The sequence below is a fragment of the Andrena cerasifolii genome, chromosome 10, assembly GCF_050908995.1.
Source record: "Andrena cerasifolii isolate SP2316 chromosome 10, iyAndCera1_principal, whole genome shotgun sequence".
NCBI lineage: Eukaryota > Metazoa > Arthropoda > Insecta > Hymenoptera > Andrenidae > Andrena > Andrena cerasifolii.
Window position 1 is genome coordinate 5606963 of NC_135127.1, and position 25621 is coordinate 5632583.

The following is a 25621-nucleotide window of genomic DNA, read 5'->3' on the forward strand; positions in this document are numbered from 1 at the left end:
GATTCGAGCAACAATTCGCTTGAAAAATAATGCGAGCACACCGATGGAGCGGTACGAACAGAGCAAAGTCGTGGTGGTGTTTGGAGGCTGACAATTTCAGAGTTGTTACTCGTTCGTAACGTTCTATGTCAGTACAAAGGCCTAAACTAATTTTACGCGGCCCCGACATTTTATTAATTTAAGAAACAATCGTCCAGGTCATGTCTTCGTAATTGACTCTTTTATAAAATGAAAGAAAACTCAAAGAATAAAAATAAATTTGGAGCAGTGGAGCAGTAAAAATTGTCCATGCTCCGGGCAAACCCCATTGCTCCGCTGCTCCGCGCTCCAGCTCCGCTCCAACGCTCTGGATTCTACTACAGAAGCCTGTTCTAAGGTTGAACGAAAATATGGGTCGAAGTAGATCCGCCATCGCTATAAACCATCACCCCAAAACTGTCTCACCCTAGCATTCACCCACGTTCCCACACCAAGCAGCATTATTCACCTCTAGCGATACACCTTCGTACTCGCCACAAGAGGGCATTTCAACCGATCCCGTTGCTCCTCAACTAGCGATTCCTATATGGACCTGTTTCATCCGACCTGCCAACATCTCCCGCGACTAACGCAGGGTCTGCTAGGTAAGGAATCACCGATGAGCCTTTCTTTCCTTTCCTTATCCTCAGCTCTACCTTCACCTCCACACCTCCCACACGCTTTCCTCCTCACAACCTTTACCTGCTGATCTCCCATCAACCGTCCCTAAGAGCGCGCAGCACGCCCCTTCGCCGTGCATGCTCGATCAATGCACACGCTCGAACAATTGCGCTGGTATTTATAAAAAGCGAAATCGATACCGCGGAATACTCGGTAGCCGGTTATAAATTATGCCGCTTATCTGTCCATTCGTTACGAGGCTGTATCCACACTGTTAGCCAGCCGCGGCAACAAAAGAGCCCGGGCGAAGATAAACGTGTCAAAAATTTCTTGCTCGTTTACGAGGAGATCGCGTGTCCTCCCCGTCGCCCGGGCGTCCGTACCTTAAACGCGTCCCGTCACGTCAAGCCCTCCAAGGGACGTGGGCGCGTACCCAACAACACCGGCACGGCCCGGGGATTTAAATCTCGCAGAAATCAGGGGCGGAACACCATCGACGGCCGGTTTTCTCGCCTCTACTAGCTCCAAACAGCCGGCTATCGTCGGCTCACGTGACAATTTCTTAACTCGCTACCGCGGCACCGCTATGTTTTACAGCCGGGGCCTTGCCTTGCCTGTCTGCCTCGCCGAGTTTACGAGCGACACTTTCTGTCCCACTCCTCCTGCCATCCTGGAGCCCTCGCGCCTTCACGCCCGCCACTTGATCCACCGTCTTTTATGCGCCGGCAGCTTACGCTCCTGCCAACTTTATCGGTAATTGACCTCTGGGCAGTGCTCGGGAAACCGTGCTAGGACGTTCGCTTGATTTTCCAACGCTGGACGTGGCGCGAGCGCCTCGGCGTCCACGGGAGTGGACAGGGATGGAGGATGTTGCTTGGGTGCTGCATGCGTGGCAGGTTTTCTTCGAGCTTTAAAAGCTTCCCTAGCAAGATATTGGGGATTCTGAAGTTTTTAGGAATGGGAATGCTGGTGACGGGAATGGGACTTACGTGCCTCTTTATTTTTTAATGGAAATCTGAAGGTCGACTGAGATGATATTCGTGAATCTGAGTGGGGGAAGCTGTATTTTGGAGAAATTCAGTGGAATTGGGGGTTTTAGGTGTGGGAACAGTGTTACTGTGTTTCACACGAGGTTCGGTGAATTTGTGAGACAATGGCGGGATATTGAAATTAATTTGTTATTCGGGGAGTCCTTGTTGAAAGTGAGACGATAGGTAATTCGTGAGCAATGGGGGAAATTCTTCGTGAAACTTTCAGTTAGGAGGGTGTACCTACGATTGACAACCATTTGTCCAGTGTAGACACCGATCGATAAATTTGAAAGGATAATAATTTCTGTCAACCCTGTCAGGGTGTGACAGGGTTGACGGTATCGAGTTCGTGATCTAGTCGAAATTGTTGGGTTGAGTAGCAAGTCCCTTTAGCCTTGTCAATAGAACGTCAACTTGTATTAAGTCTGTGTAAACACTTTAAACAATATCTTCGTTTAAACTGTTCAATATGCTAGGATAATGCAAATCCTTTGAACATTTTCAGGCAAACCTCGTCAATTTTCAATTGATGGCATTGGAGTCTGACTTAGATATCAAATTTATGTAATTCCTATTCGAATATGGATATCAAATTCGTTTAATTATTATTGTTATCTTCCTCAACTTTCGCATTCTCCTTTCTTCTAATTTTCCCAAAGTGCTGTGTTCCCTCCACTCAATCATATATTTTTCCAAGCATCCTACCAAGATTCTCTCAAATGTCGATTTATTTGTGGCAAACATTTTCTAGTGGCTTCATGCGTTCAATAATAATTTCGCAAGTGACCACTGTGCAAATATGCATCATCCTTAAAAGCTGCTTAGAAAATCGACTTCTACTGATAAACGAAACCTTCGGAAATGATTTTAATAGAAGATTACAACAGCTAAATATCTCTAAATATAAGGAAGCTCGGTATTTATTTATATCACTTAATATCTTACATTGGAAGCGTGGAAAATGTGATGCAGGCAACAAGAGAAGCCTGTAATGTGTGCAGTGACAATGCGATTAACGGACACGCTACTCCAACCTAATTTAAGAAGATTGAAGAGGGTGATTTCATTTCGGAAGGTAAAGAGCGAAACAGTAGATCAACCAAGATTAACGGTGACGATATATTCACGTTAATTAAAAAGAAATCTACAGCACACGGAAAGAGTTATTGTCCGCTTGTTAAGCATTTCCCGGGTTTCAGTTTCCTTATATTCAAAGAAGTTTGGAGCGATAAATAATTTTTAACTGCGCGCGTATTAATCAAACATAAGTCGTGAGCTTGCGATTTTTCTTAAAACACGGAAATGCTCTAGTTCCAACTAAAAACACTGTGCAGAATAACAAATCATTTTACGAATAAAAAATCATAGATCTAATTTAATGCATAAAATTAAACAGAAAGCATCAAAGCACTGGTTTCACAAAGGCGTTGTCCTCAACCCCTATTGAAAATCATGGACTCAAATATTATCGACGACGCACAGTTACTTTTTGCCATTAAAGGGTTGAACTACATCAAACCTAAATATTCCTGCGCCCTTTAGCAGTAAAATCTAGTTTACCACTTTATAGGAATATTGAAAATAAAGTTGCAAACAAACTAATCCCCCAATTTGTATGAATTATTCTGATACGCTGTATAGTACGTTTCGTTTTAAACTAAATCTCCCTGAAACGAGACCCCGGCCACAGAGTCATCGAGCCACGATTTTTACGGCTTCATATTGAATATTTTTGAAGGAAAAACATGGGGACACAAGCTCTATCTCCCATCCGTTCTGGAAATGGAAGCGACGCAGGTGCGCACAAGCTTTTGATCGGCAGTGTACGTAGACAATTTAGTCGCATCGTGTCTGCATGCCCTCGCACGTACGTCGGTAATTTAGGCGTGTCAGCGCAAAATCGTCGGGGCTCGTTCGGCGCGAGCTCTAAGGGAGCATCGAAAATCGCTGGAAAATTCACGTGGTAAATCACTTTCGCTCGTGTTACGTACGAATTAACCCCGGCCGCAGATAAGGCCGCCGTGTAATCACGAAAATAGTTGCACCAGTCTCAGTCCAACTTATCGCCCCATTATATGGATTTTTTTAAGCACTTCTGCGGTAATCAAGAGGTCACGATACGCGATGGATCGTTAGGCCACCTTCCTATCGGGGAAGGAGCACGACTTGTTAGTCGTGTTAAAAACACATGGCTGCGTTTGTTTTAGTGGCTATCGTTATCAGGGATACGTGTATCGTTTCCAAGGACTTCGGCAGAGCTTGGCAATTTAATAAGTACAAGCACAGTGTTTGAAGTGACAAACAGTGGTTATCGCGGTAGCAATCGCTGTATTCCACCACACTTCCTATTGATTGGTCTCGAGTCAGTTTATCTACCTCATTATCAGAAGCAGGCAATTCGTAGACACAGCAGAAGCGATTGCGTGGTGGAATGAGAAATTTCAGTGGAACTGAATTGGTGACGTTTCTATTTGCACTACTGTAACTAAGAGCAGAAATGCACGGAGTTAGAAATATTCTTATTTTTCGTTAGAATATTGGCAAGATCGTGTTGCGAAATATGGGAAATGATGGAAAGGAGATTCAATATAGTAAGGAATTCTGTGAAACTATGTGTATGAGAGCAGAGGAACTTTGTGGAGAACAAAGGCAGTCGCAATAGAGGAGTTACATGCATCGGCAGCACGTTTCCTCGTGTAAAGAATAGAGGGAAATCACACATCATAATGGAAAAGCAGTGATTACAAAGCGGGAGACATTAAATTCTTGCTGCGAATAACAAAGAGTGAAATTTTCGAGGTAATAAATTCAAAATATGACGTTTAATATTGAAATGGTCCGTGCACTGGTCGTGCATTCATAACTCAATCGGAAATGTAACGTCAGGAGCGTGTACATGTGAATTACTGACAAGTCTGACCAAACACTGGGCGCTTCTACTTGCCATCCCGCCTGGTAAAGAAACGGTGAACGGAACGAACTAAACAGCAAGCTTTTTCTCCGCCCTTTATTCACTATTTTTCCATTACAATCCATGCGTAATCTTGACCGTGTATCAACATTATAAGTGTGAAATAATTAATTTACAAACGTAGTGCCTAAAATCACACGTCACCATTCACAAAATTCAGATCACCTCGGTGTGATCTATATTTTTCCACCCATGGGAGTGTAATTTTTTTATAAAGCACTGAATATATATTCCAAATATTATTGTTAATCCTCCTTCAAAGCTTATCTACAAGCTGTTTTCAATCTTCCAATAAATACCCACTAATATAACTTCCAGTCCCTTCCATAAATTGCAGAACACTGTAATTTTCACGCAGCATACGTTTGACCCTCTTCCCTTTCGAATACGTCCATTACTCACAGCCCAGCGTCCGCGCAAAGTTTCATTTCTCGCGGATACCGACACATTTCCTCTTCTAAAAATTTCATACGGAACCGGACGGGGGTGGCGAAGTACGAAGTACCGCGGGAATCCAGATACATTCAGATAGGATTTTCATGGCCTCCCCTATCTCAATAACTTATATTGTATTCCGTCAATCCGTCTGCGAGGAAATTCAGACTCCTCGAAAGGCACGTGGCATCAGCCACGAGCGAAACGTCTCCACGGACGAGGGAACCACACGCAGTGTTCCGAATTTACTAAACTTTGTAAATAAATAGCGGAGCGAGAAATATTTCACATGGATACTCGATAGTTTACAAGTTATTTAACAATAAATGCCGTGTCATAAATTCTATACAAAGAAACGCGAAACATTTCAATACTTCCAGCTTCTCCCTCCAAACGTTGAAAAAAGAAATAATTACAAAATACTAGATTCTGTGGTTGATTTCTGTACTAGGTGCACGCCTTGAACCTTCCCACAAAACTATTGTTTCCCTTAAAAGAACATTGGGCACGTAAAAACTTAAGGGTTGCTAGAATTATACCATCTCTGTTGTTAAGGGGAATCCTATTTTAAGGACTAAAAACATAGCAAAATTTAGGAATTTTTTTTTAAGAAACTAGCATTTCGATTCATCTAAAATTTGGTCCATGTTTTGATGCATTTTTTAAAAAGCTGCAGGTTTTTTTTTATTAAGTTTTAACCATAAATATAGTAGTTATGCATCACACCGCGCAAAATGTGTCGTCCGCTGGTGTGCATGATATTTACCTTTCAGATAATCCAAAACAGAAAAATGAAACAAACGGCGTTTTACTTTGTACATATGTAGCTGCAATTTGACGAACCAGAATACCGCCAAGTTCTATACTTTTTTGTTACATAAGAAAATTCTCGTAAAATTAGATCGCAAAAATTAAAGGTTCAGACCTTTCAGTTTAAAAACTCTCCACACCGCTCAGTAATTTTTTGTTTTTTTGCTGGTTCATCAATTTCAAGTTACATATGTATAAAATAAAACGCCCTTTCATTCTTCTGTTTCAGATTACCTGGTAGATAAGTATTACGCACACCAACGGACGACGAATTTTGCGCGGCGTGATGGTCGATCATCCATAACTACTATATTTATGGTTCGAACTTAACAAAAAAAAAACCGCAGCTTCTTCAAAGATGCATCAAAGCATGGTCCAAATTTGAGATGAATCGAAGCGCTGAATTTTTAGAAAAAAAATCACGAATTTTGCTACTTTTTAGCCCAAAGAATAGGATTCCCCCCTTGACTATCCTATACTCTCTCTCTTTAAAATCGTTCCGCGACAGTCGATGCTCCCCTGGCGAAATCGACGGCACACGGTCGACCAGGTTGTCGCGCCTAACCGCCCCTCGTTCCACTAGGCGGGCCCGCGCGTTCCGAACTCTCTTAATTACGAGCGTTCGGTGGCCCCAAGCGCGGCCCGCCTCCGTTCGCGTGCCAAAATTTCGAAATCTAATAACGCTTGAATTATGGTCGCGGGCACCGAGAGCTGCCCGCGCCCGACAGCCTTCCAATATCGTCAGAAGGGCAGGGGGCCACCGTCTGTATTCTCTCGTCGGCGGTTAAATCCGCAACGAGACGCGAGAGGCGACGCGGCAGAGGTGTTCCGCGAACGCGTTCAAAAGCCGCGCCACCGACGGCGCGAGATTTATGGCGTGTAATATCATTACGCCCAATCGTAGAGATTTCCGATCGCGACGGCTGCTGGGGCGAGCCGCTGGCTGCGGTGTTCGAGCGTCGTTTCACCCCCCTCGGTTTCTCCATCGCGAGGCAGGGCGAGAGAGAGAAAAAAAGAAGGCTTTCGAAGGAGGGAGCCATAATATCAGGCGGAAAATTTGTTCGACGAAATGAAATTATCCAGCGACGATCTCGCATTATACTCGCGGCTCTACGTGCCCGGCATAACGCATCGGCGCTTCGTCCCTCTAATACGTGGAATACGTATCGAACGGTCGTGCCGTAACTTTCACCCTTCGAGTGGACGGTATAGCTGGAATTACTTCCCGCTAGTATAGCCTATGGCTGACTTTACAGTTCTTTTACGGTACACCAATTGATTCGCTCTTCGTCAGCCGTGCGGTGGAGTACCAGGTACGCGGGCGTTTGGGATTTCGTCGTTCCCCGACGGGGGTTCGATCGTCGGAGGGATCGGGAAGCCAGATTGGCGTGCGTCGCCGGAACTGCGACGAAAGTTACACAGGGATTAGCCGAGGCTTTGATCGGACGCTAGTCGCCTGGTAAGCGACCGGCCGCTACAGATGCTAATTAAGTACGGACGTTTCGAGACGACGGGAACTTTCGACGGGGGTCCTGATAGAGCGCAGAAGAAACGGGATTAACGAGAAAAAGTTCGAAGGGGGGCGCCGTCACTCGAACGGTTTTAATTAAGGCGATGGACGCAAGCACAGCGCGCCCGACAGCAATATTTTTGCATGCCCTACATTCGCTTGACGTTCGACCGTTATTCCTTCTTTTTTCTTTTTTATCGTTCGATCAATCGAACCGTTCTTCCTTGAATTAATTCCCCTCCCTCCTGATCCGACGTAGCGAGCGGTAACCGCTCCTTCCCGAGGATCCCTCCGTCGGATACGGTAGAAATATCCATCCTCGTTGCGGATATTGCGGAAATTCGTCCCGCGGGACTGATACCAGAACCGTCGAATCGCATTGCAATAACCGTTCGGTTATTTATCCCCGATGGGTAAGCGAGTGTGCCCTACACCGGCGTGGAAGCGTGTCGGTGTTAAATACTCGTTCGCGTCGGAATCTCTCAGGCCGCGTTTCTGCTGTTATCGCTGCGATCGCCACGAAAAGGGCAATTGGCGGAGAATCGCTTTAAGCGGCGGCTACGCTCGCAGCGTAAAGAAGAGGCGGCACAGAAGTATTACTCTTAGCTGAGCGGAAGCTGCCGTCGCGAGACGGGACCCGCGGTTAACCCGCTCCAAAAGGCGAAGAGATATCTAAAGCGTAACAGCGTGTATGGACGGACGTCCCGTTCTCAGCCGTCTGCAGCAGACGGCAGCGTACAATCCATACCCGCGTGGCGTAACCGAGACGCCGGCTGTTTCATCGCTGCCAGCGTTCGCGGAGCAATCGGTACTTACGTGTTCGTCGGGGCGGTACGAGAGAGCTTCGCGGCAGACTCAATCGTAACAGTCCATAGCAGAATACACACCCATACGCGCACGCTTTTCACTTCGACGATGCTTTACTCTTGGAAACTTATAGCCTCGCCGGGGACGTGGTCGCCTCGAGGTTCGCGGTTGGAATCCTTCCAGTCTCCCTGGGCGACGCGGTCCACTGTTTTGCCGTCACTATCACCCGGCTCCGCTAGATCATTCTTCCTTGGACGAGCAGTAAAATCCTCCTTCCGTTGTTTCCCTCTTTAGAAGAGAGCCCTCTTCGAATTAACCCAATAACGCGCGACCGGAGCTGGTCGGAGCAGCGCTCGCGTAAACCACGGATGCTCGACTCGACGGTCACGATCACCGAAGTGTCGGTCGATCCGATCGATCCACCCGACACGATCAAACACTCCTGAAGTGGGGGTGGGGGTGTAACAACGAAGCGCGCCGTTCGTCGATGAACGCTCGAGGATCGACGCTGTACCGTGTGCGGCCTGCAGCTTCGCGCGAGACGAACTCAGTCTCCTCGGGGGCCGGTGGAACGCCGACGACGAGGACGCCGACGCCGGCGCTGCCGCCGCTGCCCGCCGGGGGTCGAGGACGGAGGCTCTCCCCCGGCCTCGCGGCTGCGCCCTTTCGCCTCTCTTCAACCCATTACGCTTCTCACCCGTTCGCGCGCACAGGGACCTAAACACACGTACATGCAGGACCTTATTCGCGCGGGGGGAGAGGCCAGGGGCGAGCGAGATGTAAGGCCAACACGCCGGCGACCGTGCGCGCTCGCGCTCCCCTGTAATAACGTTCCCCGCCCTTTTGTGTGTGGGTGCGCGTTGATTCTTCCCTGCCCGTCCACCCCCCAGCGTCGCGGAGCCGCGCATCCCCCTCGGCCGCAACACGTAGCCTCGCAGCCGCCCACCCTTCGCCCCGCGTGCACTTCAGGCACGATACATCATCCCATAGCTTTACGTCTTCCGTAACGTTTTATTAACCAGAAATCAAGTGCGACCCTCCCCCAACGCGGCCCCTCGCAGCGCTGCGAGGGTGCAAGACACCGCGACGACCGCGCTGGAATCTGGCTCGCCGTGTCGCGGGGTGTGTCCGGTTAACGAGCGAGCCGGCGGACAAGATTTTCGGAAGAAGGGGCCGTTTCGCCCTGCGGGTAATTCACTCCTTGCTTGGGGGATGCACGATGAGAAATCGCGTGTCCCGATCGCGAGCTGACAGAGGGGGGGACCACGTGACGGTTGACAACTGGAGGGACGGTGAGATGCGGCAGTTTTCCGTGGAAAAGGTGTGTTTTGGTGATTGGGCAATGGAAATTAGAGATGGGCAAAGTTTTATTTAAATTAATTTCGAATAGTGAATACAAGCTTTAAAAATTATTCGTCATGTATCGATAAAGTTAGTTTTTTATTCGTCGAACGTTTCTACTTCAGCGTCGAATTAATTTTTCAACTTTAACTTTAAACTCTGACTCTGACTCTGACTCTGACTCTGACTCTGACTCTGACTCTGACTCTGACTCTGACTTTGACTGTAACTTTGACTCTAATTTTAACTCTAACTTTGACTCTAACTTTAACTCTAACTTTGACTCTAACTTTGACTCTAACTTTAACTCTAACTTTAACTCTAACTTTAACTCTAACTTTAACTCCAACTTTAATTCTAACTTTAACTCTAACTTTAACTCTAACTTTAACTTTAACTACGTAGTTAAAGTTGAAGTCGAAAAATTTATTTGACGTTGAAAATGAAACGCTCGACGAATAAAACAATTAACTTTATTCGTCAAATAATCTAAAGTAAAAGTAATTATAATTTGAGCCGTTATTGAAAAAATTCTTTATTTAGTTAATGCCCAACTCTGCTGAGAATTAGGAATTCGGGTGATGAACGATCGATGGGAATTATTAATATCTTGTCTTAATGCTCCCATGGTGGCGATGGATTTTGTTGGGCTGTTTGAAGTGTTTGAACACTCGTATGAGATCGCTGAAATTTTGTACGTCGCTTGGTATCTAGTTTGTAGTAGGTCGATTAGTTTGTTACGAAGTTTAGGTCGCAAAATTTGGATAGTTCAAGAGTTGGAGGACCCAGTGTTTCTAAAGTTCAGCAATTTGATAATTGGAATACAATGATAGAGTATTTCGTTCTAGAAAATGGTATTAACTTTTCTTGTTCAGGGGTAGAGTTGGTGACGCGATGACGCCGATAGGAGGTCTTGGGGGTAGTTTTCTAAATTTTACGTACGCCATGCACGAATCCCCTGCATAAGATGTACAGGTATGCAACGCATGAATGCTGCACGTGCCCCTAATTTAGGAAACAGGTCAGCGATCCCATATTCCCTGTTTCAAATCTGGCGCTGTTCTTGCGATACTCCAATGACTTAGCAAGGGCCAGGAGGGAATGCTTTGTCTTTCAAGTCTTAATATCAATTAACAGCACTTCAGGTAAATTGCAATCTATTATAAGGATTAAGAAGAATGTAATAATAAAAGTCAAAACTACGAATAAAATTAAATAAATTGCTGCTAGGCCTTTCAACAGTTCACGCGAAATCCAAGTGGTGTATTTTAATACAAATGCGACCTATAGTGCTTCGTGAAGAATTTTTTAATTAACACAGGATAAGACGTGCTTCATACTTTGATTAAATTAAGCCTAGCTGCTCACTAGCTAAAGCCTAATTGCTTGAAAGAGATAATATCTGAGCACTTGCTTTGGGAATATAAATCACTTAGTTTAAATTCTGTCTTTTCTGAAACATTGTCATGTTTCTCTCACTAAGACTCTCTAATTCTCCAATATGTATTACGTTCTAAGTTTGACAAGTACCTCCGCCAATTACAGACGATAAAAAGTGACCATTCCGAATTTTAGAAAATGAAATACTTTCTCCTGTCAGATAATAATCTCTACTTTTACTGAACTGCAAAATAATTAAAAATTCCAGACCCCAAAGTGGCGGATAATTCATGGGCTTGTTGCAAAGCCAACCGGCTACCAGACTTGATAAATTGGGCAGCGTGCATTTTTTCTTTACATGCGAAATGCCTGGTTTGTGGCACAAGCACGGAAAATTGGTGGATGCTAAACGGTTACGATTCACGCAGGCCACTCTGTTTCACCCTGAAATGTAATTAATTTTAAAAAGTTCTCCAATTTTTAACAAGTGTTTGGAGGATCACGATTTTTGATAAAAGAAAAATACGCGTGTAAGAGGATTTCCCTAAAGAAGTGTAGCTGGATGTGCAAAGAAGCTACGAATAATGGGAAGAACTTTCAGATCCTCTAAGGATGCTTTCCGGTAAAATAAAATTTCGCCAGTTTACTGGTGCATTACAAAGAAAATTTTCTGTGAGTTGAGCGCAGAGTTTCAATCTGTCTTGGAAATTAAAATAATAGTTCTTCAAATCCCTTATACCTTACATATTACTAACGTTTCATGGATCCTTATTTGCCAGAGTGTTCAAAAGTCATTCGAAAACATTTTCTATTTGAGCTCGGTCAGAAACGTTATTACTTATTGTGTCACAGCGTAATAGTTAACTTATTTAGACTTATAATGCTCGATACTATTTTTCGCCGAATATGTGGTTATTGAAACATAAATGCCAAAGAAAAGGCATATACAATCTCCTTAAAAATCAAGTAAGAAGTAAATAAGACAGAGAAAAAAATTTACTTACACAAAACTTACATACAACTTTAGAAAACTTATAACGAGGGCTAATTTATTGCGACACATTTTTTTCACGATAAAGTTTGTCGCTTTGAATAGTCGCTTGTTTACTGATTGATACGCCCTCTTCTTCTAACTAATAATTGACAATTTAAATACTATACACGTATCAGATGATACACTATTTACTTTACAGAAATTTCGTTTAACTTTTCACGTGATCGATCGGCAAAAAACGGTGTCCAGCAATACAGTTAGACTTATTAGGAGAATTATTAAACCACGCTGACGTCTGTAACTCGATGCTGTCTTCATTATTTCAAATGATAAATTCACCCCTAAATATACGCCCACATATTAAACACCTCGTAAAGTGACATTTCCCAAATAATTCCCAATGAAACCACTATCAGAATTTCAATTTCGCGTGTCTGTCAAGCACCACTGGATGTAGGCGTCGAAGTACTCGGAGTATTTTAGTAGCTCGAAATTATCGGAAAACGAAGCTCCTTTCGTCAAGCCCAGTACCCATATACTCTGTTATTCCGAGAATCATTCAAAGGCTCGCAAAGATTCACAACTAGCGCGGGGAAATCAGTCGATCGTTGCATTCGTTCTTCAATTTCCCCCGAAGCTTTGCTCCAAAAATGTCGCGCAGCTCCACCAGCAAATTACCCCGCACATTAAACTTTGCCCGACACGAATCCACCGCGAGTATCACCACGTCGTTCCGCGCCCCCTCGTTTGTTCTAATAAAGAATTTCCCGCGGCCGAAAGACTTTTTCCCCCATCCGTCAACGAACTGCACCGTCGTTAGTCGATGCCCTCCCGCGCGAATGCGTGGAGCTGCGTGTACGCGGGTACGAGCACGAAATCGCGCGTCCTGGTAAATAAGAGAGACGCGTCGTAGATTGTGGCCGGGAAATAAACGCGGAGGCGTTCGCTGCGACGCGACTAACCGACGGTTATACAACTGCGACTCTCACACGGACGCTCCAGGACCTCCACACACCAGACGGTATTTACACGATTCTGCTGACACTTCGTTGAACCGTGTTCATCCTTAAAATATGGAAGGAGAGGTAAACGACTGAACGGAAGTAGAGAATTCATGAAGGGTCTCGAACGGGAAAGTTCACGATGTAGAGACGCCGCTAACGCTTCGGCTATAAGATAAGGACGGTTGAACGATAAGCTTCGATTTATCGGCGATGTTGTTAATGTAACGGATTGACAGCCAGAGGTGGGGATATGGGAGAGTTGATTTGCTGAGAATGTGTTTATTACGTTTAAAGGCGGAGCGCTATGTTTGCTGAGTGATCAGCGTTTTGTTGCCTCCGAGAATGAGCTGGCTAGCAGCTACGTTTACCATATATTATTTATCAGCGTGCTCGTTTCATTCCATGACTCAACTTCGTGTAAAGTCCGAGCTGCTTGTACGATAGCTAAGGGATGTGGTTATACAGTGGTCGCGAAACATTCTTGCGTACAGGGGGTTTCGAAAGACCCTGAAGGGTTGTAAAATTTTGAGATGTATTTTAATATTGAGTAAATTGAACAAAAGAGAGTTTGTAAAAGCTATCTCTTTAAGACGATGAACTGAAAATTAACAAGAAATATAAAACCATTTATATTGCAATAAGCATTGATTTTAGGATATACATTTACCAAACAAATTTGCAACCCTTTCCTAAAACATCCGGCGTATATTACTGCAAATGTATCCCGGATTCACAACTCAATCTGTCCTCAATTTGTCCACTACTCTAATACTATTTACATTCTCCATTACGAAATCTATTACCCAATGACATTTCCACCTACACTCCCGAAATATTCTACGTATGCATCTGTGCATAATTGAAACTTAAAAATCGCTTCTATGTATAACAAGATCGACACCTTCCGCGTTTACATCCATCAAACTCGCTTTGCACCCCCGATATTATTTTCTGCGATTAAATCAGCCGGTAAACACACACAATCAAGATACACATCGGCTACCCATTAACGGCGCCTCTACGTTTCCCTGAAACGCGTGGTTTTTAATTGTTTCCCGACGTGAACGGTTCTATCCGCAGATATAGCGGCGGAAACGGGGGGCCACCGTGAAACGCGGGAATTCCCAGAGGTGTTGCAGCGGTCTGTATAGATCCTCTCCTTGTAGAACCGACCAAGCCATCCAGAAATCAAAGTCACTTGACGCGGGACAGGAGGAATTTCATTTACCAGATTCTGCGCTGGAACCTTTCGGCTGACTAATTCGCGCGGCGCTGGGTACAACTTTCTAATGGCTCCGCCAAGCTCCCCCCGCCTATCAATTCCCTGCTATTCATACCAGCGACGTCGCGCCACCGTCTAGCAGAGTGTTTTTCAAGAATCCCCCCCGATCACGTCAAACCGGGAGACGATGTTTGTATCGCAGCGACGAGCCCCGTCACGTCTTATTACCAGCCGCCTGGATGCATATCGCGATTGTAACAGAGGTACATAGTAAAATCTGAGCGTCGCCCTGGAGAGTCAGGTGTGTTTAAGCTGGTAGGGGATTCGCCGTTGGTGTCTGGTACCTTCCGCATGATTTATGCCAAGTGATGTGTATTTTGCGCAGGGGAGGGAAGGAAGAATTGCAGGTGGGTAATTGTAGTGACACAAACAACAACTCTCAGGCGTGAAGGCGTCTGTGAAGGTCCTAACTCAAGTCTATGCTCGTTGAACTGGAATTAAATATTTGTAAGGGTATTTAATATAGTTGGCGAGAATGTTTAGATGAAATTGATCGTTTTCTTGCTGGTAAATGGGGGAAGAAGTTGCAATGCAATATTCTGTGTAAGGAAGTAGTTATAGAGGGACATCTGCAGGAAGCAATTTTTGTTAATTTAAATTGTATATGGTATAAATTTGAAGAGAAAAATTTAAAATCACCTCTCATGAGTAGTATTCGAATCCCATGAACTGAAACTTTTGTACTGAAATTTACTCGGATTCGTGAGTATATATTGAACTTGATCCGATTCCTACGCTTCATGAAATCAATCTATTCCCAAAGATGCCCCTAAACGAGCAACGACCCACCTCCCAGAAGAACATGCAGCCGCACAATATGCAATCCACTATCGATACCTCACGTGCACACAAGTCCACAGCCACGAACCCACCCAACACCCTACACTTCATCCTCTCCACAAATAACACCTCCGAAAGGCACAACGAGACTTCCCATTAAACCCAGCGGAGCGTCACGAATAAAAACAACAGGGTCGCCTGGCAGTATATCTCAGGATTAATATCCCGAAATCTTTATTCATTCTCCGGGCGATTCGCATTCGTTCCCCCCATCACCTCCTACGGCGTGTTATTTATGCGAATATTATTACTCCGCCGCTGCAGTCACGGGGGTCGGATGCCGCGAAGCTCCAATTTCAACCGCGGGCCACCCCCGGATAGAGGAGTGTCCCGAAACTCATGGCGGTGCCCCGTTGGAAAACGTCACCCTTTCGAGGACACGAGAAGCCCCGATAGAACTTGACATACCGCGCACGTATAATCTTTCCAGATTCGCCTGATTCCTCCTCTCCTCCTGCGCTTTCGGCCGTGCCCGTCCCTCCTCAAAGCTAGGCGGAGGGAAGCAGTGGGACTGCAGGAGGGAGAGCGTATACCCACCACGCAAATACTCGATTCGACGTGCACACACGTATTTGCCGCGTGTTTTGTACCACCCTCTCGGCGTTTCGCCACAATTCGATGCGCGCTGCTGCAACGGGGAGAGCAAACTGTTGGCCGGAATTAATGCCGATTCACAGGTACGCCCGCCTGCGCACACATCCACCGGCAGAAACATCCGAGCCCACGAACGCTCAGGACCACCGTCGTCGCTTGAGAGCGAGACGTGCGGCGGGCACTCAGCGTCACACCGATTGATACGCAACGCCGATCAGCCAATGCTAATAGCCACGGCATGGGCAACGCAGATAGGGATAATCGGAGGAGCAACTAAGACGATTACCGCTTATTGTTGCGTCGCGGCTGCCCGATGAATTGCCATTACCCGCGCAAAGGGATACGCTGCTGTCGGCGGGAGCTGATCCCACCAGCACGGGGTCTGCAGCGTGATTCGCCGCGGAGATGCAAGAGGCTGAATACTCGTTATGAAAGCGGGGCTAAGTGTGGAACCAGAGGTCTTCGTGTTTTAGAGAGAATTGACTGTGGAGGTTTGGAGGATTTGTTTGTTATTGGGCTCACGTGTTTGGTTATGGAGAATTAGCTGTACTTGGGTGCTAGTGTTTGTGAGTGTTGGTGGATCGAATGCTTTTGTGTAGTATTTTGCCAGGTTATTTGGATTTCATTGGATGAAATGTGGGTGGAAATTTTAATAATGATAACGTTAGCAGGGTTTTACTGACATGCAAAGATCACGAACCAGGAAATTCAGGAAAATCTGAGACTTTGTGAATGAGTAGGGGATTTCCTCCTGATTATAACGCAATTTTTGTTTGCTGCCCAAAATCACTGTAAGGGGGTGAAATTAACCCCTTAAATTCCGGCTATTTTCCAATTTTTCTGTCATTACTCGCTGACTGTAAGAACTGCAAGTTACCAAACGATAGTCCTAATTAAAAGAAGTAACTTTTGTCATAAAACTTTTTTTCTAACTCTTACAGATTGCAAGTTACAAAATAAAATCGGAAAATAGCCAAATTTCCAAACCGTCTGCAAAATTCTATATTTTCATATTAGATACTGTTCTGACTATTAGTTTATCCTATTTCAATACCAACGATTACACGATTAAGTTTAAATTAGTAATTCTCCAAAAATAGTGTGTCATTGAGTCATATGACAAATTGAAACAGCAAAAGTTCTTCACCCTTTTGTCATGTAAAATATCGGACTAACCCTCATTGACAAAAAAATAATTTTTCCTATTTTATATGATTAGTAGAGCCTATTGAAATACAATATTGGTACTAACTCAATTTCACAAAGAATGTGGGTCAGTCCGTTTTTGTTCTGAATGTCTCAATTATAAATGGCGAAACCTTCGAGTCTTTCAATGCAGATCTCTGTACACTAAGTAAGCAGATTAATATCTCGTTACGAATGTAATGAATTGAAGCAATTAGCAAAGGAAATGCCATCTCAATTTCCAAACTTCCTCCAAGCTCAGCGTAAACGAAATTCCAGGTTCCCTCATGTGCAATAAAGAATTCTGAATATTCTATTGGATCATGTGCGACGATTTCCAATGAAAATTCTGTCGATATTTAGAATCGAATATGTGAGCGGCGCGAGACGATACCGTTACCTTTCAAACGGCGATATACATCCCTGAATGACTTGCAAGGCAATTTCCTCGATTCCTCCAGTACTCAAAACCATTTTATCGAGCAATAACATCGATGTCACAATAAGGTGACGGTAATAAAAGCGACGGAACTCCTAAACCAACTTTCTTCCGCGATCTTCGCCGAGAGACAAAGCTCTGCATCTTGCTTTATTCCGTGGAAAGTTTCGTGTCGGTTCTGTGCAGAAAACGTTTCAATATTATTTCAATAGCAACCTCTTTTCGTACGACGTCGGCGAAGTAGATATTAATTAACAGCATCGCTTTGTGTCTCCGGGGTAGTCACGTTTCACATTGTTATTTAAAAATCGCTGACCCGTAATCGCGACAAAGGAATCCTTAAATTTCACGTTTCCAGAATAAGCTGAGTTGTTTCCTTTTAAATGCACACACTCGCGCGAGGTGCGCCACGAAAGTTGTTACAAAAATTTCTCGAGAAATGTTTCGATTGTGTTCAAGTAATTCTGTGCTTAAACTTTGTAATACGGTTTAGAATTTGAAATGGAAAAGCTGCGAGGTATATGCTGTTTCTACAGTTCGTATTGCTTTCAATGTCATTTGTTTCAGATAGTTCGCGTAGGAAGAGGTACAAACGTCTGTAATTCCGCCACGTACTAGCCACACGAGGCGTCTGACAGCATACGTACTTGCTTCCCTTATCTGCCTATACCTTTTTTTTAAATATGTATTACGCTTTAAACGTTCGAATAAATCATACTTTCCTATACTTGTTATACCATTTGACATCTTTACTATTTAACATTTTTTTCGAAATCGTACTGTTTTAACAGATCAACAAAGGCCTCGTAAAAACGCAAAAATTTTCTGCAATTCCGTCCCAAATCCTCAAGTTACATTAACGTTTACACAGCAATCTGGAATTTTTCTTTCCATATGAAACTGAAACGTGGAGAACCCCTTGTAACTGAGTTATTGAAACAACCCACATAAAAGCAAAGCTGCATATTACTGGAACCCACGTTCCCCTCTTTCTTTACCTTCAGAGGGGAAAAAATACGAGAAGTTATTCGAAATGAGAATTGAAAAGGAATGGTTGAATATAGGTTCTACAGAGTGAACGGAGTGAGAATGTTCGTTCTAAAAAAATCTTCATACTTTTGTGAAAGGTATTACACGCCTGCTTTCACGTACAATTAATAACTTTTTGCGATTCATTTTTCAGACTACGGTGTATGTTTATATTATCTTTGGCACGGTTATTTTCGTCCTGTTAAAGAAACTACAATCCCTCAATGCCAATGTTTACGTGTTTTGAGGGGAAACAACAGCAAAGCAAAAGCACCCCCTGGCCATTAATTTGAGCACGAGTCGTAAATATACAATGAAAGTGACGTACGTGGCACGAAAGTGATTTAAAACGAACGTTATTTACTATTACACGTTTATTATTTCATCTACACATCCATGTTTCCTGCCGGTTCAAATAAATTCTTGTAGTTTCTCATATATGGCACTTCGTAACTGAACGTTGCATTCATCCAGCGATATATAGGCTGCCTCTTAATTACAGGTCAATACGTCAGGATGAAAATTAAGCCCACGAAGCAAAACAAATATTTTATACGGAGCAACATGATTGTAGTCAATTCACGAGTAGCTTTAATATTCCGTGCTCTTGGGAGAAAGTAATTTCGTACATTGTTGCTATGAAATCAAAGTACCATTAGGGTCGAGTATGTTGTCATTCACATATTTTAAAATTATCATGAAATAAGATTACACTGGAGGTTCTACTGCAAGAAGAATTACATTAAGTAACTGCCTAAGATCTAATAATATGTGATATTCAAGTAGGTATTTCTAATTTCAAATTAACTCTCATGTATCATTTCTGTATAAGTATATACAATTAGCAAAATTACGTTGAGATTTTTATAAAGCCTTTATTAAACTCCTGCAAGAAATGAAATAGATTTCCTTGCGTTGATGAAAAAAGATATCTTGTCCAAAATTACCCTTTTCTTTCTACGATGCTTCATTTTCAGAAAAAAGAATCTCTTCACCGAAAGTCTGAATGTAAACTGTCTTATTATTTTATCTGAGTCTTAAAATTTTTTAGTAATAGTTTTAAATTTTAAGGACTATTTCAGCTTAAAAATATCGATATTTTTTATTTTACTGCTCCTGAAAATCTTATCCTTTACGAACATTTTGAACAAATGTTCATGAAAAAATTCAAATAATTGTCGAAGTTATAGCAGCGAACGTAACACAGTGTACCGCCGACTAACCGCGCGATAAAGGTAACACACCCCGAACTTTGAAGCCGGTGTTCTCGAAACACCATTTCCAGAAACGTTGCACATCATAACTCTTGAACGAATGAATATTTTCACTTCAAATTTTAAATGAAGCTGCAGAATTCCATTCTCTATCGTGTAGAAATTCCGCATGAATATTGGATCTTTGTAAAACATTTTATAACTGATTAAAGACGATTTCTCCCGTAAAAATGTTGAAAGAAAATTGATTAGTGTGTAACTTCCACAATTTTTCTTCAAATTCATCGGCAAGTTTCCACACAGTAGATATTTGTGTATAGAATAATCACCTCAAAGCATTTTGCTTTCAAATGATTGGTTCACCTGAATCGATGTACACCACTTGCAGCGGCGCGTCCGAAAAAGGCCTATCTTTAAAGATTAATAACTTCGACAATTTTATACATTCCGACGATTTCTTTTGTTGTAAATACTCGCAAATATGCCCACAATAGATTTTCAAAAGCACGAGTATAACGATTGTTTGGTATCAAAGTAATTTAGCGTCAAAGAAACTAACGATTTTACGTTTCCAATATCCCACTACCCCTTTAACACACCATAAAACAATTACCTATGAGACTGTTGAAACTTTCGATCTGTACCGTATCCACGAGGGTCGCTAAAAGTGCCTTTCATCCGAGGTTATTAGTCGCACCGAGCCATCTGATTCTTCGCATTTTTCCTCAGCCGCGACTTCTACTAATTACATATCGCGCTGGAAGTCGGTGGTAATCATCCAAGTTCGAAACTCGGAGGGCTGGTTCTTGCATGACGTTCGTTATTCAGAGACTTCCAGCCGAGTTCGCGGATCAAAGTAGCACCCAGCCAACTTTCGAAGGCTTATGAAATTTCAGCGGTCCCTTTTGCGCGCGGCTGTCCCTCAAGCTTTTTCCGTTCCGTTCTAATTAGAGCCTCCAAAATGCGCGTTTTCCAGGCGAAGGTTTCCCGCGCAGACCGTCAAACCGCCCGCCCCACGAGGATCGAGGAAGATTAAAGCTTGGACATAAAGCTCGCATCGGAGGGAAGAAACGTATTTATCATTCGCTGATCAGATTAACCGGCCTCGATCGATGAACGCTTCGCGTGCACGCCCAGCCAGAGCTAAGGAGAGGCGGCTTAAAATTCCACGGGAACCGATGCCGTTCCACGGGCGGATACGGAATGACAAGCGTGTCTCGTAACAACCAATTCCCTTGGCGGCGCCTTGAGAAAGCAGACGGAAACTAACGCGTCCCTTGAAAGACGGTTCGTAACTCTGTGGAACTCGTTGGAACTCGTAATATCTTTGCTGCTTCTCGAGTGACAACGAACGGAACAGCTTGGAAATGTATAGAGGGAGATGAAGCTATCTTCCAGCGGCTGCCTTCTCACACGTGCAAAGCCGTAGTTGTGCTCGTAGTCGTCGAGGTGGTCGCTAGTCACTGGAGCCCTTTGATCTTTTACCTCGGCCGTCCATAGCGGCCTGTCCTGCTCGCCTTCCGACTGCAGAACATACGAACCAGCTCCTGGCAACACTTTTATCTCCGCGCCCTTTGATTTCATTAAGCCTGCCGCGCTGTATCGCGGCAGATGGATCACCCGCGAGTTAGCCTCTGTACGCAAAGCTTATCTGAATCGTTGATTTTTTTCCTGAGGTGTTACGCTCCTGGATGGATTGAGCACTCTTGTTGCCTTTTCGCGAGGTTCATAGTAGACGTCTTGTGAGGAATATAATATAGGATAGGGGATGGTAATTATTGTACTTCTAATAATATTTCTGTTCTTAGGGAAGTGAAATCTGTGAATAACGCACGGATATTGTTTGCATAAGGAAATAGAAATGAGAATTAGAACACTTGGCGAAGTATATTCTATAGTTCGTAGGGTAAACGTATGTTATTGCATATGTAAATACGATTATGCATTAGTTCCTACGTCCCCTTGTGTCAGTTTTATTAAAAAACAAAGCAAACTCCCCTACCTTTTGTAAGTTTTTGAAATCAGGTATCTCATATTTGAAATATGAAATCAAAAACTTACCAAAGGTAGGGGAGTTTGCTTTGTTTTTTAATAAAACTGAGACGAGGGGACGTAGGAACTAATGCATTTCATATTTGAAATATGAGATACCTGATTTCAAAAACTTACCAAAGGTAGGGAAGTTTGCTTTGTTTTTTAATAAAACTGACATGAGGGGACGTAGGCACTAATGCATAATTGTATTTACATATGTAAATGTAAAAAATTCAAATATTTGGAAGTTATACTGAAAAAACTGAAAAGAGTGAAAAGCGACAGTCCGAAAAAGTGGTATCTAACATGGGACAGCTTGTAAACTTGCAAAGAAAACTGAGAAAACTTCAGTTTAGTTACTAAAAATAAAGATTTATTGAGTAGAAGATATAAATAAATAAATACATATCTTTTTTGTGGAATTTCGTTTTAATTATCGCACAATCCATCTCACGAAAATTCTCACTTTCGTAGAACTGAAATCTTTAGAAGACACTGGATTATTGTTTGCGCAATACAGCAGAAAATTTGGGTGCACAATTACAGAGGTAGAATACCTGGGGAATTATATTCGGTTGAGAGACGCTGATGCTTTTGCCTGATTGCTACATTGTGCAGATCGCTTAAGAGGGTGCTAGATAACACCTTTCAGGGATGATGATAAATAAAGGTGGTGAATCTTGAGTAAAGAAGAGTGAACAAGCAGAAGAAATTTTAGATCAAGAACTTGGTCAACCCTTAGAACTATGTAACTATACATTTAACAGTCAATTTCCCCATCTACTTTTTATGCTCACTATTATAACAAAAATACCCCACCCTTTTACAAAAATGCTGATACCTTTGACATCTCGAAAATATTCCATTTTCGAAAGAAAATATTCCGCACTGTTTCCACCAAACTATTTTAAAATACAATAAAAACGATCTTTATAAAAATATTTGTCGAGCTTTAGTTTAACCTCTTTCCCTGTTCCCCTTTCATCCCCCGAAACTTCATCACACATTATCGTCAAAGAAAAACAGGAATTCGTTTGTCCCGTCCTCAGCTCGGGGCCGATGTTTTTAATCGCCATTAACTTGTCGATAAAGGTATATTTTACGTACGTGCAAGAATGCAAGCCACCAAGGCGCATCGCCCAAAGAAATTGAGGCATCGCGCGCGGAAAAAGAAAGACAGACGGAAATGGCTCGTACAGGGGTTGTGCGCGCGGGCGCGCGAGTGCAATAATCCCCGAGGGCAAACGGCGGCGGCAGTCAGAGAAAGGGGGAGGAGCAGGGTTATATAATCGACATTCGGTCGGTTTTAAATTTATCACTTTTGGCTTGAACCCGCGCCCGTAAAATACATCTGCCTTAACGGGATGATATCGATGAAAGCGATGGCCGGTTTTCGAGAACAGTGGTCCAATGGCGGGTCATAAAGCCCGCGGAATGTGTTATGAAGTGGATCAATTAAGGCGGGAGCGACGGAAATTTAGGTGATAATTACCCAGCGGCGCCAAATGTGAATGATGTTTGAGTGGCGACAGGTTAATGTGGCGGATCATTCGCTTGAGTGGAGGGGGAAAAATTGTTTTCATAATGGTAATAATCGGGGGAGGAAGAATATGCAGTAACTTGCTGGATAAACGAGGGAGTATTACGCGACGACTTTGATGTAGGGTGTGAATAGGGGCTGTTGTTAGTGGATAAGATACTGGCCCAGATGAATAGTAATCCAGGTGCATTCTACTTAACTCAGGTCAGTTCGAATTCGAAATCTTCGGTAATACCGGAGGGTTCTTTTGAGGGTCATTTTTGATGGTTAAAATTGTTACAACTAGTTTGAAAAAACAAGTAAAATACTGTTATTATTGACAGCACGCGTGTGAATATGTGTAATGATTTTTCTGGCCTTTTAATCGCTGCCAGTAATTAATGTGTTAATATCAATACTTAAGGGGACATTCTACTGTCTCGACCGAAAATTCTACCACTTTCCGGTGATGGTTTTTATAATGAAATAAACACTTAACGTTTTCGAATTTTGGGGGTGTATTCTACTACCCTTGAAACACAAGAAAAAATCTTTGTTGTTTGTTTATTTCATTTGTTTACTATAATAAAGGACTCGAAGCACAAGTTTGCATTGAAATGAAGAGTCTCTGCAGAAACTACTGTAAGTGCCAAAAATCAAACTCTATACTATAGTATTACCATTGGCACGTAGAACACTTTTCGATAAAAATTACTTTCCTTTATAATTTTGACACTTACAGTATTTTCTACAAGGACTCTTCAGATAAACTCCAGCATACCCAGTGACCCAGATCTTACGCACAGAATCAGCGTCTTCCCTACAGTATTATTACAGTATTTCGAAATAATCGATACACACAAACATCTTGAACACTTTGAACAACACACGGAAAGCTACTCATATTCCAAACGAACAATTCCTCAATCACCTCTGCTAATCTACGTAATAGAAAGAAACCATTGCACTTTCCAAACAGCCGAAGCGATTCTTGTCGTTAATCGTGACAGGAAATGTACGGCAGTAAGCCACAAGCCACCGTTTCGATATCACCGCCAAACAAGCAACGCTAACCGCGCCCCGCGACGAAAAAGCCCGCGATGAAAAAGCAAAGCCGGCCATCGAGCCCATCGAGTCCATCGAATTATTCATAGCCTACCGAACAAAGCTATTTCTACAAATGAAATATTCAAGCCGGTGTATGGGAATCCCAGCGAAAATCCCAGCGTGGCGGGTAGTTAAGTCCTCCCGGTCGTACGTAGAAACGCTGGGAACGCGCATTTTCGCGAGGCCACCCACGTCGCAGCGTTTCGCCCCGTGCTCTTTCCGCTTTCAAAATAAATTTTAAACCCCCATCCGTTTCGCGGAAACGCGTGTACCCGAACGACCCGCGCGCGGCTCTCGCAAATAAAGCATCGACGACACGTAGGTGCCGGGCGGGCACGGAGCTACATAGGTGTCCATCATTCGTCCGTCGTTCCTGTATTCTAAACGAGCGAAACGCGAGAGAAAGGGAAAGGACGCCGTTAAGTCCGTAGAGTGATTTGCGAGCAAACAACGCGCCGCGATTCATCTGCATTGCTGGAGAGCTCGCGTCAAAGAGGAATCGAGTGAACCCATTTCGATGGGAATCGTGCGGGGACAGTTCGGAGGATCCACTTATTTCGTGGAAAACGAGCTGCCATAAAGACGAGGAACGCGAAGGAATGCTGGGAACAACGTGCTGTTGTAACGAAAATTCCTAGACGGGGAAAATCGGGGTTGATGGTTTTAATTTTGAGGATATCGTTGACTTATGAATTGAGCAGTCGAAGTTTATCCACACGGGTGCTAGTCTGTTACTGGATTCCTTTGTGGGCAGCTAGAAATGTTTCTACTTCGACACTCTTTATTCAGAATTATTATTATTATTATTATTATTATTCGTTTTTATTACTTGACACATCCAGAGAAGAAAATAATACATAAAGACAAGCGAAGTAAATGGCGAGGCTGCAGTACAATGCTGTTTGAAGCCTAACCATAACTAAATAACTAACTAAATGACTAAAAAAAAAAAACTAACTAACATTAAGAAACTAGAAAGTTATTGTGACGCATAATCTAACCTTATATATCGCCGAGCTTTACATTTAAAATCAGGAAACGAATTTAAACCTCGAATATCAGGTGGGAGGGAATTATAGTAATGAGCCGAAATATAAGCAAAGGATGATATATTCGCCTGCAAGTAGAAACGCCCTGCACGCGGTCAGACATATCGTTAGTCCGGAATTTGAAGTCTACGCAAATGAGATTATTATAGGTTTCCTTTGTCGACAAGCTCGAAATCACCAAATCTGTTTTCTACAGTGTTTCCACCTGATTTTTATGGTAACAGTAGTCAATGGAAATACTTGGTTGTAGTCCCTGCGAGAGTCATAGGTGTGCAGAATAAGCAGCAGAATTTATAACTCAATCGGTTCGAAAAATTTGGAGATTTTATCTTCACGATGTGAAAATGACGTTTCGAGAAAAACGCGTTCAAAGTTTTCATCTATAGAGGCCCACCCTCTGCAAAAGT

The 25621-nt window shown here is 43.3% G+C and overlaps 1 protein-coding gene across 3 annotated transcripts in view; it reads right to left on the reverse strand.

The window, feature by feature from the left end:
- The window catches only part of LOC143374325 (cyclic GMP-AMP phosphodiesterase SMPDL3A), an 87857-nt gene that overhangs the window by 52395 nt on the left and 9841 nt on the right, over positions 1-25621 (reverse strand). The window contains exon 1 of one of the 3 annotated variants that reach the window (XM_076822372.1): positions 8213-8818. The exons of the other annotated variants lie outside the window; for them this stretch is intronic. The gene's annotated coding sequence lies outside the window, so the exon portion shown is untranslated. Of the gene's footprint in view, positions 1-8212; positions 8819-25621 lie in introns of those variants that run through there. 3 annotated transcript variants of the gene reach the window in all.